The sequence below is a fragment of the Nicotiana tabacum genome, chromosome 12 (assembly GCF_000715075.1).
Source record: "Nicotiana tabacum cultivar K326 chromosome 12, ASM71507v2, whole genome shotgun sequence".
NCBI classification, from domain to species: domain Eukaryota; kingdom Viridiplantae; phylum Streptophyta; class Magnoliopsida; order Solanales; family Solanaceae; genus Nicotiana; species Nicotiana tabacum.
Window position 1 is genome coordinate 127,846,564 of NC_134091.1, and position 18,012 is coordinate 127,864,575.

Here is an 18,012-nt window from a genome sequence, read left to right on the forward strand (position 1 = left end):
ACAATCCAGCAGATTTATTCACTAAATCTTTGCCAACTTCAACTTTTGAGAAGATGGTATACAAGATTGGAATGCGGAGACTCAAATATTTGAAACAAGGTTTTCATCAGGGGGAGTAAAATACGCGATGTACTCTTTTTTCCTTACTAAAATTTTTTCCCAGAGGGTTTTCCTTATAAGGTTTTTAATGAGGCAGTTAGAAATGCGTATTACTAAATATGTGTACTCCTTTTCCTTCACTAGGATTTTTCCCACTGGGTTTTTCCTAGTAAGGTTTTAACGAGGCACAATACATTTTAATGAACATCCAAGGGGGAGTGTTATGAAAATAATTATATTGTGGATGTTCATTTATTACTCCGCTATAGATAATCTTCCTGAAGAAGATTATTCATTTAGTACTCTGTTGAAATTTATCTACAAGAAGCAGATGCAGGCAGGTTGCAAGCAGCTCAATGAAATGATTTGCAACAGCTTCTTATTAAACAGGCAGGTTGCAAGCAGCTCATGCAGACAGCTTACAAGCAGCTAAAGAAAAGCCTTGCAGCTGCTTCCTGAAAAGCCTCACAACTGCTTCCTTTCTTCTATAAATAGAGGAGTTTTTAGTTCATTATGTATATGAATTTGAAGTTGAATAATATATCAGTTTCTCTCTATACTTGTCTTTACTTTACAGTCTTTATTTTATAACAAGTTTTACCTTATTTAAATTATTTTCTCATTTAAATTAACATACTTTTCATTAGGAGATAATATGAATTGTATTCTTTGATGGGCGTGGAACTCACTTGAGGAACAAAGAGTAAAATGTTAAAACAAAAGATCCAAACGCCATTAGTTATGTATTTTACTTTGAATTTAATTTTGAAAGAATTAGTTTTAAAATTTTAAAAAAGAATTCTTTGCTTTTAAGTTTTTGTTTTCTTTTATACTTTGTTATAACTATGAAATTCGCGACAAATATTAGTACTAATAGTAAGATTCTCATTATAAAACCATCCAATTAATAGATGAGATCATATTTCAGCAAAATTATTCGTGAATTAAGAGAGATAATACCCAATCAATTGAATTCAAGTACCATCACTAAATGTGATCAATGAAAGCTGAATTCAAGTACAATCACTAAATATTATCAATGAATAGCTTTTAATTAGTTAATTATAATTTGCTTTTATAATTCAAAAAATTTAAAATGTATATGCAAATAAAAATAGATATTTCAAACACTATTATAATGAATTATCTAAAGGCACATTACATGAAATGTTGATACATTTTTATACCTTTTGAGAATAATATTAAATAACGATAGCTTATGTTGGTTAAGATACTAACTAGATAATAATAATAATAATAATAATAATAATAAATAATAATAAATAAAATGTTAAAGAACTATGATAAAGAAAGGAACGAGAACTATTAGAACAAAGATAAATTATTTTTTTTCCAAAAACACATGCAGTTGGATTTAAACAGTACCTATCCGATTAAGTTATTCGTATGATAGTTAGACCTAATAATATGGAGTCTTTTTTTACTTTTTATTTTTTCAGTTTGATTTCCAATAAGGAATAAGATGAAATTCATATTATGTACTTGAGTAAATAGAATTTATCTTTTAAGGCCATGAAAAGTATAATATTGTTACAAGATATATTTGAGTACGATTTAGCATATTATTCTGACATGTCGAGCAACTAAAGCAAATGCACAATTCATACACCAAAATCATGATAAGGCATTAGAATAAAATTATGTGATGTACGTAATTTTTTCTTTATTAAGTTGGCTATATAATATCAATATTCATCATTTTCAAGAACTTGTGTTTTTTAAAATTTTAGTTTATAATTCAATTACATAGATTAATAATATTTGTGTAATTTTAAAAAAAATTATACTCACTGATATGAAGCACACACGCAACGCGCGTACTCTAAAGCTAGTGTGTATTATATACATATAATATAAATAATTTATATATTTTTTGGTTAGTGAATGCAATTAGTTTTGACCGGCCAACCAATTTTGTATTTTCCCCCATATATTTTGACATGGCTATTTAGTAGCATCTGCCCAGTTAGTTTTTTAAATTAATACCAGAGAGATTTGATTAATTTATATATCTAAATTCAAGGATAATTGCATCTAAATAATATACAAGTAATTAGTTTTAATTTTAAAGAGCCAAAAAAAATATGACAAGTCATTAATGTCAATTTAAATAAATATATCAACATGACTTATAAAAGTGTAATAATCCTTCGCCAAAATTTAGTTTTATATGTCGGATTATGATAAATTGTTTAAGGTATCTTAACATGCGAAAATATTGGTAATTTAGTCATAAATATTTAGCGAATGAACCATTTTTAGCCATGATACCTTATAAGTGTTAATTTTGACCATAGAGCTAGATATGCTCAAGTAAATTGCAGTATTGTTTATATACATGAAAAATAAATTGAATAGACATAAAAATGCAAGTCAACAAATGGTTGATAAAATTCGTAACGAATGAAATTTGAATACCTTGAATCCTGTTTTGGTATCGTTTAAACCCCAACTTGAGAGGGATCGAGGTCATTTTTGAACTTCGTATTGACTAAAAGTAGGGAAGATTCTCCGGAAGAGGAGGATCGATATATCGTGTGTCCAGGAGACTGGATGGGTGGGTACTAGGGCACGTGAGGTTAGCGGGTATACACTGTGGTACTCAGGGGGTGTTGGGGGTACTAGGGGCAAGAACAGGGTAGGTATCTTAGTAGACAGGGATCTTAGGGAGCTGGTGGTTGATGTTAAGAGGATGAACGATAGATTGATGGCTATTAAGCTAGTGGTTAGTGGGCTCACTTTAAGCGTGGTTAGTGCATACGCACTGCAAGCGGGCTTGGGAGAGGAGGTCAAGAGGCAATTCTGGGAGAATTTAGATGAGGTGGTGCGTGGTATTCCGCACTTCGACCAAATTTTCATAGGATGTGATTTTAATGGTCATATTGGAAGATGGCTAGGGATTATGATGATGTGCATGGCGGGTTCAGTTTTGGAGTTAGGAATGAAGGTGGTACTTCGTTGCTAGATTTTGCTAGAGCCTTTGATTTGGTGCTAGCTAACTCGTATTTTCAAAAGAGGGAGGACCATTTGGTCACGTTCCAGAGCGTGGTGGCCAAGACTCAGATTGACTATTTACTCTGTAGGAAGAGGGATAGCGGCCTATGCACTGATTACAAGGTTATTCCGAGTGAGTGGCTTTCGACCCAACATAGGCTCTTGGTTATAGACTAGGAGATTAAGAGGGAGAAGGAGAAGGAGAAGAGAGTGGTGTTTGGTCAACCTAAGATCAAGTGGGGAGCCTTGACCGAGGATAAAGCTCGGAAATTTGGGGAAAAGTTCTTAGATATGGGGGCTTGGCGGAGTTGTGAGGACGCGAGTAGTATGTGGTCCTCCACAGCGAACTGCATTAGGGAAGCTGTTAGAGCGGTTTTAGGGGTCACAAAGGGTTTTTCTATGGATCACAAAGGTGACTGGTGGTGGAATGGAGAGGTCTAAGGTAAAGTAGAAGCCAAGAAAGCGGCGTATGTAAAGTTAGTGGAGAATGCTGATGAGGAGAAAAGGAGGACACTTAGGGAGTGTTACAAGAAGACTAAGAAAGAGGCAAAATTAGCGGTCACGGCAGCTAAGACCCCAGCATTTGAACACTTGTATGCTGAACTTGGGGGAAGAGGCGGTGACAAGAGACTGTTCAGGTTAGCCAAGGTTCGAGAAAGGAAGGCTCGGGACCTGAACTGTAATGACCCGACTGGTCGTTTTGAGTGTTACTGCCCCGTCCCCCCATTTACTGCTTATCTCGTGTTTATGATAATTTTGTGACTCGTCAGAGAGGTTTCAGAATGAATTGGAACACTTAGTTCTAAGACTTAAAGCATAAGTTGAAAAGGTGATTTTGGACTTAGGGTCGTGCTCGGAAAATTATTTGAAAATCCATAGTCAAATTAGGCTTGAATTGGCAAAAATAGAAATTTAAGTTTGGAAGTTTGACCGGGGAGTTGACTTTTTGATATCGGGGGTCAGAATCCAATTCTGGAAATTGGAATACGTACGTTATGTCATTTATGACTTGTGTGCAAAATTTGAGGTCAATCGGACTTAATTTGATAGGTTCCGGCATCGAATGTAGAAGTTGGAAATTCTTAGTTTCATTAAACTTGAATTGGGATATGATTCATGATTTTATCGTTGTTTGATCTAATTTAGAGGTTCGACTAAGTTCGTATGATATTTTAGGACTTGTTGGTGTATTTGGTTGAGGTCTCGGAGGCCTCGGGTGAGTTTCGAATGGTTAGCGGATCAAATTTGAACTTAGAACAATTGAAACTTGTTGCTGCCTAGTGATGCAATCGCACCTGCGAAAATTGTCTAGCAGGTGCGAGCTCGCAGAAGCGAGCTTAGTTGCGCAGAAGCGGAATTGGCTTGGCAAGGTCAGGGGTCGCAGGTGCGCACGCAGGACCGCAGAAGCGGACTCGCACCTGCGACGAGTTGATCGCAGAAGCGGAAGTGAGAGGGGAGGGGCCTCATCGTAGAAACGGCTTGGGTTCCGCAAATGCGAGGCCGCAGAAGCGGGCCTCTTGTCCGCAGAAGCGAAAGAAGCCACAGAAACGGGGAGGACCTCGCATCTGCGAGACCGCATATGCAGTTAACTACTTTGCAGAAGCGGAAACACTGGGCATGCTACAAAAAACAGAAGGGTCCGATATTTTTGTCATTTTAGACATTCCAACCACGGTTTTAGGGCAATTTTCAGAGAGAATTCACAGGAAAACTTGAGGTAAGTCACTTGTGATTATTTTTAGTCGATAATATTGAATTATCATTGAGTATTCCGACTAGATTATATATTTTTGAGGTGTAATTAAAGGATTTGGGCCTAGGGATTTGAAAATGATATTTGGGGATTTGAATGTCCAGTTGTTGTCGGAATTTGGTAAATTTGGTATGGTTGGACTCGTGGTTGAATGGGAATTCATATTTTATAACTTTTATCGGTTTCTGAGACGTGGATTCCCGCTGGCGATTTTTGAGTGCTATTTCGAATTTTGTGGGAAAAATTAGTATTTTGATATGGAATTAATTCCTATAATTTGTGTTGACTGAATCGAATTTATTGTGACTAGATTCGAGCCGTTCGGAAGTTGATATGCGCAGAATAAAATTTCTGGAGCATTGTTTAGCTTGCTCGACATTGGATTCAACTTGTTCGAGGTAAGTAACTCTTCTAATCTTGGAGCTGAGGGTATGAACCCTGATTATACGTGTTATGTGTATGGTATTGAGATGACGCACATGCTAGGTGACGGGCGTGTGGGCGTACACCATTCGAACTGTGATTTCATTATTCCTGTGGTACTGTGTAGTTACTTGAACTTATCTATAATCATGAAAATCTCTACGTACTAGAGCTATTGAGCTGTGATCCATGTTAGAAACCATGTCTAGGCTACATGCTTATTCTGTTGGGATCCATTGAGGTCGTTTCTATTGTTGAGTTGTTTACTTACATTTGAAATTTCATACTCAATCATGTTCATTCATTTCATATCATATCTCAGTCTCTGTTGTTATTTATTGATACATCATATCATCAATTTTGGGCTAGTTTTATGACATTTTGAGGCCGAGACACTGGAGAGATTGATGACTGCGTGAGGCCGAGGGCCTGATTGTGAGGATATTGATACTATAGTATGTGAGTTGTCCGTGTGGCTTATAGTATTTGGGCTGAAGGAGCCCCTCCGGAGTCTGTACACACACCCAGTTAGCACAGTTGATTTATATTGACGGATGAATCTTCCCTGGACATAGATATTGTCCGAAATATTTATATTGAGGGATGGATCTTGTCCGAAGCATTTATATTGAGGTATGGATCTTCCCCAGATATGGATCTTGTCCGAAGCATTTATATTGAGGGATGGATCTTCCCTGGACATGAATCTTGTCCGAAGCATTTATATTGGGTGATGGATCTTCCATGGAGATGGATCTTGTCCGAATAATTTATATTGAGGGATGGATCTTCCCTGGACATGAATCTTGTCCGAATCATTGATATTTAGGGATGGATCTTCCCCTGGGCTGGTGTAAGGCTCCGTTAGAATTTCTTAATGATTTAAGATTTTAAAGTGCGACAACGGTATTCGGGAATAACGTATTCGAGTATCAAAGGAGACCTATGGGGTGGAACCACATTATTTTGGCATCAAAAGTGTTTCAACGATGTCATTTCTTCGAGTATAAGTGGTATCACATTAAGTAAATGAGCTCCAAATTCAGTTTTGATTGACGCATTAGATCCGCATTGAAATTACGGAGCCATATCAAAAAGAATCGTCGAATTCGAACACCGTATGAGAGAGTTATGCCCATTTTTGGGCAAGATAAAAACGATTTCCCATCGCCAGCGCCCAGGGTAGCATGGGGCGCTATCCCTGGCGCTGGGATTTCTTTTAGGTACTGGAACCAGTGCCACAGGCAGCACCCCATGCCACCTGTGCCACCCGAAACTCTATATACTCATTCAGGGTTCATTTTATCACATTTTTCTTGGCCGAAATTTGGGGTTTTCCTCCACTCTCTCAAGACCTCCAACTCCCCCCATCCTCAAGGTGAGTAATCCCTACTAATTTGGTGTTTTATTCCATCAATTCCACCCTAAAACTAGCTCAATCCTCCATAAAATACATAGATCTTCAAGAAAGTTCTTCAAGAACTCAAAGGAGGATTTTGCAAGATTTCTTCCAAAAGGTAATTCTACACCCTTAGACTTACATGTATGGATATATTATGGGAATATGAGTATGAATTAAGTATTGGAACTTATGGGATGGTGATTGGAAGCCACTAGTGCTTAACCTAGATTATTGAATGTTGTGGAGATTTTGTAATGAGTTAATTAGTAAAATTTGGTGGATGTGAGTTCATTGATGATTATAATGGTGCTAAGAATGTAGTTAGTGGACAAAGAATGTTGTAGTATCTCATGTTGGTAGGAATGAGGGATTGTTGGATGAAGAAACACCATTACTAGAGGTAGTTGAATGCTATGCACTCTAGGTATTTGATAAAATGCCAAAATAATCAAAAACCTGGAAATATTTACTAATATTGGTCCAATTGAATTATGTTGATGTAGATTGAAGTTGTAAGAGTAGTGGGAGGTTTTAGTATCACTAAGTAGCTCCATCAAGGTATGCTGGCTAAACTTCTCTCCTAGAATTAAATCACATGATGTTCTTGTAAGTTCAAAGTTATTCATTATAAATTAATTATTCCGAATAAGCTTTGTGTTGAAAGGTATATGTTCAAAATGTATTTCGGATGCTCTTATCATAGGATTTTATCCTTCGGGAATGTGTTCAAAGCATGAGTTGGGTATTAAAATGTTATGACTTCAAGTCGTGTTTCAAGTGAAGGCTATTATGCCAAATTGTGTAAGAAATCTCAAGGTGCTTAAGACTCTCAATTACTCACATGTGTACTAAATATCTGTATTAGAGATTCTTTGTTGTCGATAATATATAAAGATTCTTGAAAGTGGAAGTAGTGAGTAGTAGATATAAAGTGTGGATAACGTGCAAAGAATGAAAGTTATACTTGTGGCCAATAGCGCCAATGAAATGAAATGATGTGTGAAATATTATGAAATGAGCCTTAGTTCAACTATTCCAAATTGACTTCGAAAATAGAATTGTCCAAAAGTTTATGCACTCAAAACATGTCCAAATGTGGTTCTTCTAACTAATGCTATGCTTGGTAGGTATTTCCAATATGTTGTGAGTTCTTACATATTCATGAGTTGAAATTGTGTATTTTCCTTTTTGGGGAGAGATATCTCAAGAGTATTCTATAGGATGATGTTTATGATGACAATCCTTGAAAGAAAAGAAATGAAAGTGTGGAATATGATATGTGGCCACAGTACCATGAATGAAGAATAATAAGTATGGCCAAGGGAGCCAATGAAATAATAATGTGTAAGTAGTTGAAAATACTAATGAAGTGATATATGGTGTGAAACGGTTATGAGATGAACGTATTCGTATTTGTGTTTCCAATGTGCTATAATCTCTAACGCCCTCATGAGGAGAGGCTAAGGTATTCCAACATATTTTAAATATTCTTGATGTCCTGTGATCATCCATGGCAAGTACAAGTAAGTGATAGTATGAACATGAAATGTGGCCGTTTGCCAAAATGAGAATTATGAAGTGGTGTATGTCCCAATGGCTTCAATCATAGTATGTATGCTTCTAAAATAATAAATGTAAATGACTTCGATGTTAAGTACCCAAGAATCATGAACTTAGCTAATGACCTCAAGATGACAAGTGAGTGAATAACGAGATGAAAGGGAGATGTCCTATGCTAAATGATAATGAATCTTATAAAAACGAGTTTGGGCCATGTGCCATTGAAATTGACTTATTGATTCACCATACATGTGCTAATGTAATGAGCTCTGTTTCTCCATGATGAGCATAAACATGAAGTATTCCAATGATCCGGGAACTTACGACCTTAAATGTAATGTTAATCATGTCGCTCTGAGTTTATATATGGTTATGTGCATAATGAGGTGTTATGTGAACCCTATGGACGGTCTATGAAACACATGTGTGTATTGTATATGTAATCCTGTGAACGGTCTATGAAACGCACATGTGTATTGTGTAAGTAAACACTGTGAACGGTCTATGAAACACACAGGTGTATTGTATACGTAATCCTGTGAACGGTCTATAAAATGCACAGGTGTATTGTATAAGTAAACATTGTGAACGGTCTATGAAATGCATAGGTGTATTGTATATGTAATACTGTGAATGGTCTATGAAACGCACAAGTGTATTGTGTAAGTAAACACTGTAAATGGTCTATGAAACGCACATGTGTATTTGTATTGTGTAAGTAAACATTGTGAACGGTCTATGAAACGCACATGTGTATTTGTATTGTTTAAGTAAACACTGTGAATGGTCTATGAAATGCACAAGTGCATTTGTATTGTGTAAGTAAACATTGTGAATGGTCTATGAAATGCGCATATGTATTGTATAGGTGATACTCTGAACGGTCTATGAAATGCACAGGTGTATTGTATAGGTGATACTGTGAAAGGTCTATGAAACACACAGGTGTATTGTGTAAGTAAACACTGTGAACGGTCTATAAAATGCACAGGTATATTGTGTAAGTAAACAATATGAACGGTTTATGAAACGCACAGGTGAAATATATAGGTGTAAGATAAGAGAGGGATATGGACGGTCTATTGAGACACATTGTTAACGTAGACATTAGGTGCCACTTTCATTGGCCTTGTTTGTACATGTTGTTTCAATTACTTTATATTATGTATTCCACGCATAGTTCATATGGCTCAATTAATCCTAAACGAAGTTTAAAATGATGTAAGCATAACGAGACTTGAAATGTGAATCTATGGGATATTTCGTAGTTCTTGATGTACTTTGTATGCCTCTTATTTGAATTACCATGATTTCATATGTTGTTCTTTTTGCCTTACATGCGAGTACTATTCCACATGTACTCACGTCCCTTTTGCCGGGGGCACTGCATCTTTTAATGGATGCAGGTATACTTCTATAAAATGATAAGGATCTTTGATAGAGATCTTCTGCGTAGCAGATTATGGTGAGCCCGCTACAATTCCAGTGGGTATTCGAGTCTAGTTGGTTTTATGTACTTAGGTGTCTATTGTCATAGAAGCTCCATGTACACTGTGGGCCATGTACTTAAGTTTTGAGCTTCGTCATGTATTTATATTCACAGTATTTACAGCTATTTATAAAGTTGTGTCACCATCATGAGAAAAAATAAATTATAGGCCATTGAGCCAAATATATTCAATATAAAAGTCAATATCTAATTATATTTTGATAAATCATGCATGAGTAATGATGAGAAGTTGATGTAAAGTAGGCTTGCTCGGCCGGATTTACTCGGTGGAGCGCCAATCGCGCTCCCTGAGGCCGGGGAGTGACAAACTTGGTATCAGAGCATGGTTTCGGAGTCCTAAGGTATCATAGAGTTGTGTCAGTAGAGTCCCTCTTATCGGTGTTTTTCCGGCCACACTTATAACAGGGAGGCCACAACGATATTTAGGAAATGTTTCCCTTCTTCGATCCTCGATCGTGCGTTAAGGTTCCGAGTTAGTCTCGGAGTTCCCTTGTTAATATCAAGGAATATTTGCACGTCGTGCTAAGAAATATGAAAGGCCTAAGGATTAAAGTAATGACGCACATAACATGCATAATGTGTGAGGTGTCCAATGTCCTCGTAATAGAGGAAGGAAAAGTCAAGGATACGACCAAGGTAAGCAATGTCATAGAGTTAGCATCGAGAGTCATGGTTGGTGTTGTTTTCATGTATACGGTGTAATGTGATATTATCTATGTGTTGTAAGGATTGATTTATGTGAATCTCTGGCGGATGGATGGGTCCCATTTACAGGGAAAACTATGCCAAATTTTTTGGAAATTTATCAAGTTAGTAAAATTGGGAACTATTGGTGTGTGGATGAGTATTTAAGTCACATTGGGTGTCTATGGAGGATTCTAATCCTCATTCAAGGACGAATGATCTTAAGCAGGGGAGAATGTAAGGCCTCGTTAGAATTTTCTAATGATTTAATATTTTAAAGTGCGACAACGGTATTCGGGAATAACATATTCGAGTATCAAAGGAGACCTATGGGGTGGAACCACATCATTTTGACATCAAAAGTGTTTCAACGATGTCATTTCTTCGAGTATAAGTGGTATCACATTAAGAAAATGAGTTCCAAATTCAGTTTTGATTGAAGCATTAGATCCGTATTTAAATTTCGGAGCCATAGCAAAAAGAATCTTCGAATTCGGACATCGTATGAGAGAGTTATGCCTATTTTCGGGCAAGATAGAAACGATTTCCCATCGCCAGCATCTAGGGTAGCGTGGGGCACTATCCCTGGCGCTAGGATTTCTTTTAGGTACTGGAACCAGCGCCACAGGCAGCACCCCACGCCACCTGTGGCGTCCGAAACACTATATACTCATTCTGGGTTCATTTTACCCCATTTTTCTTGGCCAAACTTTGGGGTTTTCCTCCACTCTCTCAAGACCTCCAACTCCCCCCATCTTCAAGGTGAGTAATCCCTACTAATTTGGTATTTCATTCCATCAATTCCACCCTAAAACTAACTCAATCCTCCATAAAATACATAGATCTTCAAGAAAGTTCTTCAAGAACTCAAAGGGGGGGTTTTGCAAGATTTCTTTCAAAAGGTAATTCTACACCCTTAGACTTGCATGTGTGGATATATTATGGGAATATGAGTATGAATTAAGTATTGAAACTTATGGGATAGTGATTGGAAGCCACTAGTGCTTAACCTAGATTATTGAACGTTGTAGAGATTTTGTAATGAGTTAATTAGTAAAATATTTTGGTTGTGAGTTCATTGATGATTATAATGGTGTTAAGAATGTAGTTAGTAGACAAAGGATGTTGTAGTATCTCATGTTGGTAGGAATGAGGGATTGTTGGATGAAGAAACACCATTACTAGAGGTAGTTGAATGCTATGCACTCTAGGTGTTTGATAAAATACCAAAATGATCAAAAACCTGGAAATATTTACTAATATTGGTCCAATTGAATTATGTTGATGTAGATTGAAGTTGTAAGAGTAGTGGGAGGTTTTAGTATCACTAAAGAGATCCATCAAGGTATGCTGGCTAAACTTATCTCCTAGAATTAAATCATATGATGTTCTTGTAAGTTCGTAGTTATTCATTTTAAATTAATTATTCCGAATAAGGTTTGTGTTGAAAGGTATATGTTCAAAATGTATTCCAGATGCTCTTATCATCGGATTTTATCCTTCGGGAATGTGTTCAAAGCATGAGTTAGGTATTAAAATATTATGACTTCAAGTCGTGTTTCAAGTGAAGGCTATTATGCCAAATTATGTAAGAAATCTCAAGGTGATTAAGACTCTTAATTGTTCATATGTGTACTAAATGTCTGGATTAGAGATTCTTTGTTGTCGATAATATATAAAGATGATTGAAAGTGGAAGTAGTGAGTAATGGTTATAAAGTGTGGACAACGTGCAAAGAATGAAATTTATACTTGTGGCCAATAGCGTTAATGAAGTGAAATGATGTGTGAAAGATTATGAAATGAGCCTTGGTTCAACTATTCCAAATTGACTCCAAAAATAGAATTATACAAAAGCTTATGTACTCAAGTCATGTCCAAATGTGGTTGTTCTAACTAATGCTATGCTTGGTAGGTATTTCCAATATATTGTAAGTTCTTACATATTCATGAGTTGAAATTGTGTATTGCCCATTTTGGGGAGAGGTATTACAAGAGTATTCTATAGGATGATGTTTATGATGACAATATGTAATGAACCGACTGGTCATATTGAGAATATACACTTCGCTCGGTGTTTTGAGAGCTCAAGCATCTCCGCATGATGTATTATGACTTGCGTAAATCGTCAGTGTTGGTTTTCAGGTTATCCAGAATTGATTTGGAAGGATAAACTTCAAGATACATGCTCTAAGTTGGAAGAATTGACTAAGGTTGGATTTTTGGGTAAACAATCTCAGAATCGAGATTTGAAGGTTCCAGCATGTTCATATGATAATTTCGGACTTGGGCGTATGTTCGAATCGGGTTTTGGATAACCCGGGAGCATTTCGGCGCCTATTGTGGAAGTTAGCATTTTGGAAGAATTTCATCATATTTGGATTGAAGTGCATTTCAATGTTATCAACGTCCGTTTGGGATTCTGTGTCTGAGAATAGCTTCGTATGGTGATTCTGGTATTGGGAGCGCATCCGGAAATGGATTTGGAGATCCGTAGGTCATTTTGGAGTCGTTTGGCAAACGTTAGAAATTTGAAGGTTTTTGAGAAGTTTGACCGGAAGTGGACTCTTTGATATCGGGGTCGGAATCCGATTCCGGAAGTTGGAGTAGGTTCATAATGTCAATTGTGACTTGTGTGCAAAATTTGAGGTCAATCGGATGTGATTTGATATGTTTCGGCATCGGTTGTGGAAGTTTGAAGTTTCAAGTTCATTGAATTCGAATTGAGGTGTCATTCGTCGTTCTGATGTTGTTTTGTGTGTTTTGAGGCCTCGAGTAGGTCTGTGTTATGGGACTTGTAGGTATGTTTGGACGGGGTCCAGGGGGCCTCGAGTGTGTTCCGGGTGGGCTACGGGTCATTTTCCTCCTATTTTGAACTGCCGAATCTATCATCTGATTTTCCTTCATCGCGTTCGTGTAGTGTTATTTTGGAGGGTGGAATATTTCCTCTTCACGTTTGTAGCTACCCTTTCGCGTTCGAGAAGTTTTGCCACCTCCTTCTTCGCGTTCGCATTCCATATGTCGCATTCGCGAAGTGCAAACCAGGCCCCAGGCACTGGTGATCATTTTCCTCTTCGCGTCCGCGTGTCTCTTACGCGTTCGCGTAAGTCCTATCCCTTGTTCATCGCATTCGCATCCCGTTTCTCGCGTTCGCAAAGGGTATTCTGGGCAGCTTTTGTTTTTTTCTTCGCGAATGCGATAGTTCTTCCGCGTTCGCGATGCATAAAAGACCTGGGCAGTGTTCTCGATGATTTCTATCGCGGTTTTGGGTGAATATTTCCACGTGGTGTGAGGAAACATGTTGCATATTTTGATTTCCTCCTAGATGAGATTAAATAGAATGTTTCTCACTGAACGGGATTGAGTTTTGGATGTGCAAGGTCACGGTTCTGTCTTGAAGGGAAAGTCATGTATTCTTAGACAGCACGGACGGTTTCGGATGTCTAAATGGATGTTATCACTACTTGGTATTTCCTGAGAAGGGTGTGCATTTCAGAAGGTGCATTGTGTTTTGACTTACGAATGCATCATTGATATTGCGATGCTCACCTGGTTAGTCTGAGATTCAGATTTTTTTATATGACACGGAAGAATTATAGAAGTATTCCTCGTGGGATGATTATATACGTGAGATGTGTTAGACAGTTGGGTGGTGGAGTTGGGATCAGGTAGGGTGATTCGTGTGTTCCATGGATTTGAAAGTTGGAGTTCTCACAAACAGATTGTTTCGTGGTTGTGGACTGTGAAATATGGCCAAAGCTATCCAGATGATAGTGTGTTATGGTTATATCGCTGTAGACTTTTAGAGGGTTATTTGTCCTTTCAGGGATGACCGGAGTTGAATTGGGGCCCCAATAAAGATGCGTACTCTATATCGGATCGGATTTGCTTGCTCCTGCGCAACTGTTACCACATGTATATCGGGCGGAATGAATGTTATTCGCACCTTGGTTTATATTATATGTTCTCCTCTATACTATGACGGATTGTGAGTGTTACATGGTTCTTCGCACGCATATTGTAATTCAGTTTAGGCTTCATAGCACTATGTGCGAGACAGACTTCGTGACGTTGATTTGTTTATTGCACTATAGTTGTGCTTGTCCATCTCAGTATTGTTTGTTCCTGATAATTTTCCCACGGTTATATTTGTTTGTGCACTCTATGGTGCTTGATATTGACGCACATGTGATCAGTGAGCCCGAGCATTATGGCTCGAGGGGTACCCTATGTGGATTGATATGATGGGATCGGGTTACGTGCCGCAATGTTACTGTGATGAAATGTAACTCCTGATGTTTACCTCATGTAGTTTTGCTTTCACCTTGTTGAAAATAGTTTATAGTAAAATGCTAAAGTTTCCCTACCTGCTTAATCTGCTAAGTAGTCTTCTTATTTAGCTCTCCTACGGTTATCTGTCATGTTCGAATTATTACTTGTTGGTGTTCGGGACTGTCACGACCCAAACTAACCCTCCGTAAGTTGTCGTGACGACACCTAGTCTTTACGACTAGGTAAGCCTAATATTACGAAGAATATAAAGAAAACACAACATTTTTATTAGAAACAACATATTATGAATAACCAAGAGTAGTACCACTCGGCATTTACAAAATAGTTTCCCAAGAACCGGAATATCACTAAGTCACAAGCTGCTATAATCTATGTAGCTCTATACCAAAGTCTGAAGATAATAAAGAAAGTCTATAGGCGAGGGAGTAGAAGGGGACTCCGAAGATCTGCGGATGCAAGCAGAAGTACCTTAAAGTCTCCTAGAATCTGTAGCACGCACTAACCTCGAGGCTGATAGCTCGCACCTGGATCTTCACACGAAAACATGTGCAGGAAAGGGCATGAGTACACCACAATGGTACCCAGTAAGTGCCAAGCCTAACCCCGATCGAGTAGTGACGAGGTCAGATCAAGGCCCTACCGGAGTAAATATAATAAATTAAACAGTAAAAGATATAAGTAAAATTTATGGTAACACAGTTAAGGAGATTCTCAAAAAAAATTAACAGTTAAGGGAGCCCTCGGCTCATAACAAGGTAAACATGGTGGGAAATCTCCCGTAGTTCCGAATGAATATACAGTACAGGGGGATCTCCCGGAATACGTCCGTAGTCCCAAAGTAAATATGCAGTGATGGGGGATCTCCTGGAATACGTCCGTAGTCCCAAAGTAAATATGCAGTGCTGGAGGATCTCCCGGAATACGTCCGTAGTCCCAAAGTTAATATACAGTGATGAGGGATCTCCCGGAATACATCCGTAGTCCCAAAGTAAATATGCAAGACAGGGGGATCTCTCGGAATACGTCCGTAGTCTCAATTTAAATATGCAACACAAGATGAAGTATCAGGTATGGCATCGAGTTATACAGTTTATACTGAACACAAATAAGGAAAAATAGGGATTTAACTAAGCATGGCGCACAGAATGTCAAATAGGCAGTTAAAACACGTAAGCATGCTTTTCTAGTCTAAACTAAACAATTAAAAATATTAGTGCAATTTAATAAGAGAAACAATTTATGATTTAAAAAGGATAAATGGGATTTTTGCAATAACAGCCCGTGTATGCACTCGTCACCTCACGTACACGGTGCCCACACACCAAATAATATTGAAATATCCTAAGGGTAAAGTCCCCAACATAAGGTTAGGCAACCCACTTACCTCTAACCGCTCAAATCAACTCGATATCACGTTCTTGCCATGAGTATCCGACTCCAAATGGCTCGAATCTATTCAAAACAGTACAATACCATCAATACGCACTAATGGAATAAATCCCACAAGAAAAACTACAAAAATTAGGCCAAACCCCGAAATTGGCTCAAACTCGGTCCCCGGGCCCACGTCTCGAAACTCGACAAAATTCACGATACTAGAAAGCTCATTCACTCACGAGTCTAACCATATCAAATTTACTAAAATTCGACAACAAATGGTCCTCCAATCCACAATTCAAACTTCCAAATCCCTAGCCTCCAACTTCCAATTTCCATCTTAAATACACATTAACTAGGTGGGAAAATACATGGCAAGGCAAGATTATTGACCAAAAATAAGCACAGGGAACTTACCTCAAGAAATGCCTCGAAAATGCTCTCAAACATCGCCCTAACCCGAGTTTGCAAAGCCAAAAATAATAATAATTATGAAGCCCTTCGGTTTTAATCACTACCCAATTATTTCCGCACCTGCGGAACCTGGGCTCGCATCTGTGGGTGCGCTTGTATGGAAAACGTGTGCATCTGCGCAACTCACTTTCCCCCTACGCCTTCACACCTGCGACGAAAGGGCCACACCTGCGCGCTTGCGCCTACGGACATCCCTTCCGCTTCTGCGCATCTTGCGTATTTGCGAACAACCTTGCGTATTTTCGGGCATTGCAGATGCGGAACTTCCTCGCACCTGCGATCCCAGGCCAAATCTCGACTTCTCGCATCTACACTTCCATCTCCGTATGTGCGGCTCGCGCATCTGCGGTCTCTTTTCCGCAGGTGCGAAACACAAGAACCAGCAAAGGCACCAGATTTTTCTTAAGTCCAAGTTTCTTCCCGTTAAGCATCCGAAACACACCCGAGGCTCCCGGGACCTCAAGAAAACATACCAACCAATCCTAAAACACCATACGAACTTAGTCGAGCCTAATATTATGAAGAATATAAAGAAAACACAATATTTTTAAGATAAACGGCATATTATGAATAGTCAAGAGTAGTACCACTCGACATATACAAAATAATTTCCCAAGACCCGGAATAACACTAAGTCACAAGCTGCTATAATCTATGTGGCTCTATACAAAAGCCTGAAGATAATAAAGAAAGTCTATAGGCGAGGGAGTAGAAGGGGACTCCGAAGATCTGCGCACGCAAGCAGAAGTACCTTGAAGTCTCCTATAATCAGCAGCACGCACTAACCTCGAGGCTGATAGCTCGCACCTGGATCTGCACACGAAAACATGTGCAGGAAAGGGCATTAGTACACCACAATAGTACCCAATAAGTACTAAGCCTAACCTCGGTCGAGTAGTGACGAGGTCAGGTCAAGGCCCTACCGGAGTAAATATAATAAATTAAATAGTATAAGATATAAGTAAAATTTATGGTAACACAGTTAAAGAGATTCTCAAAAATATTTAACAGTTAAGGGAGCCCTCGGTTCATAACAAGGTAAACACGTTGGGAAATCTCCCGTAGTTTCGAATGAATCTTCAGTGCAGGGGGATCTCCCGGAATACGTCCGTAGTCCCAAAGTAAACATGCAGTGCTGGGGGATCTCCCGAAAAACGTCTGTAGTCCCAAAGTAAATATGCAGTGCTGGGGGATCTCCCGAAATACGTCCGTAGTCCCAAAGTAAATATGCAGTGCCAGGGAATCTCCCGGAATACGTCCGTAGTCCCAAAGTAAATATGCAAGACAGGGGGATCTCCCGGAATACGTCTGTAGTCCCAATTTAAATATGCAGCGCAAGATGAAATGACAGGTATGGCATCAAGTTATACAGTTTATACTGAACACAGATAAGGAAAAATAGGAATTTAACTAAGTATGGCGC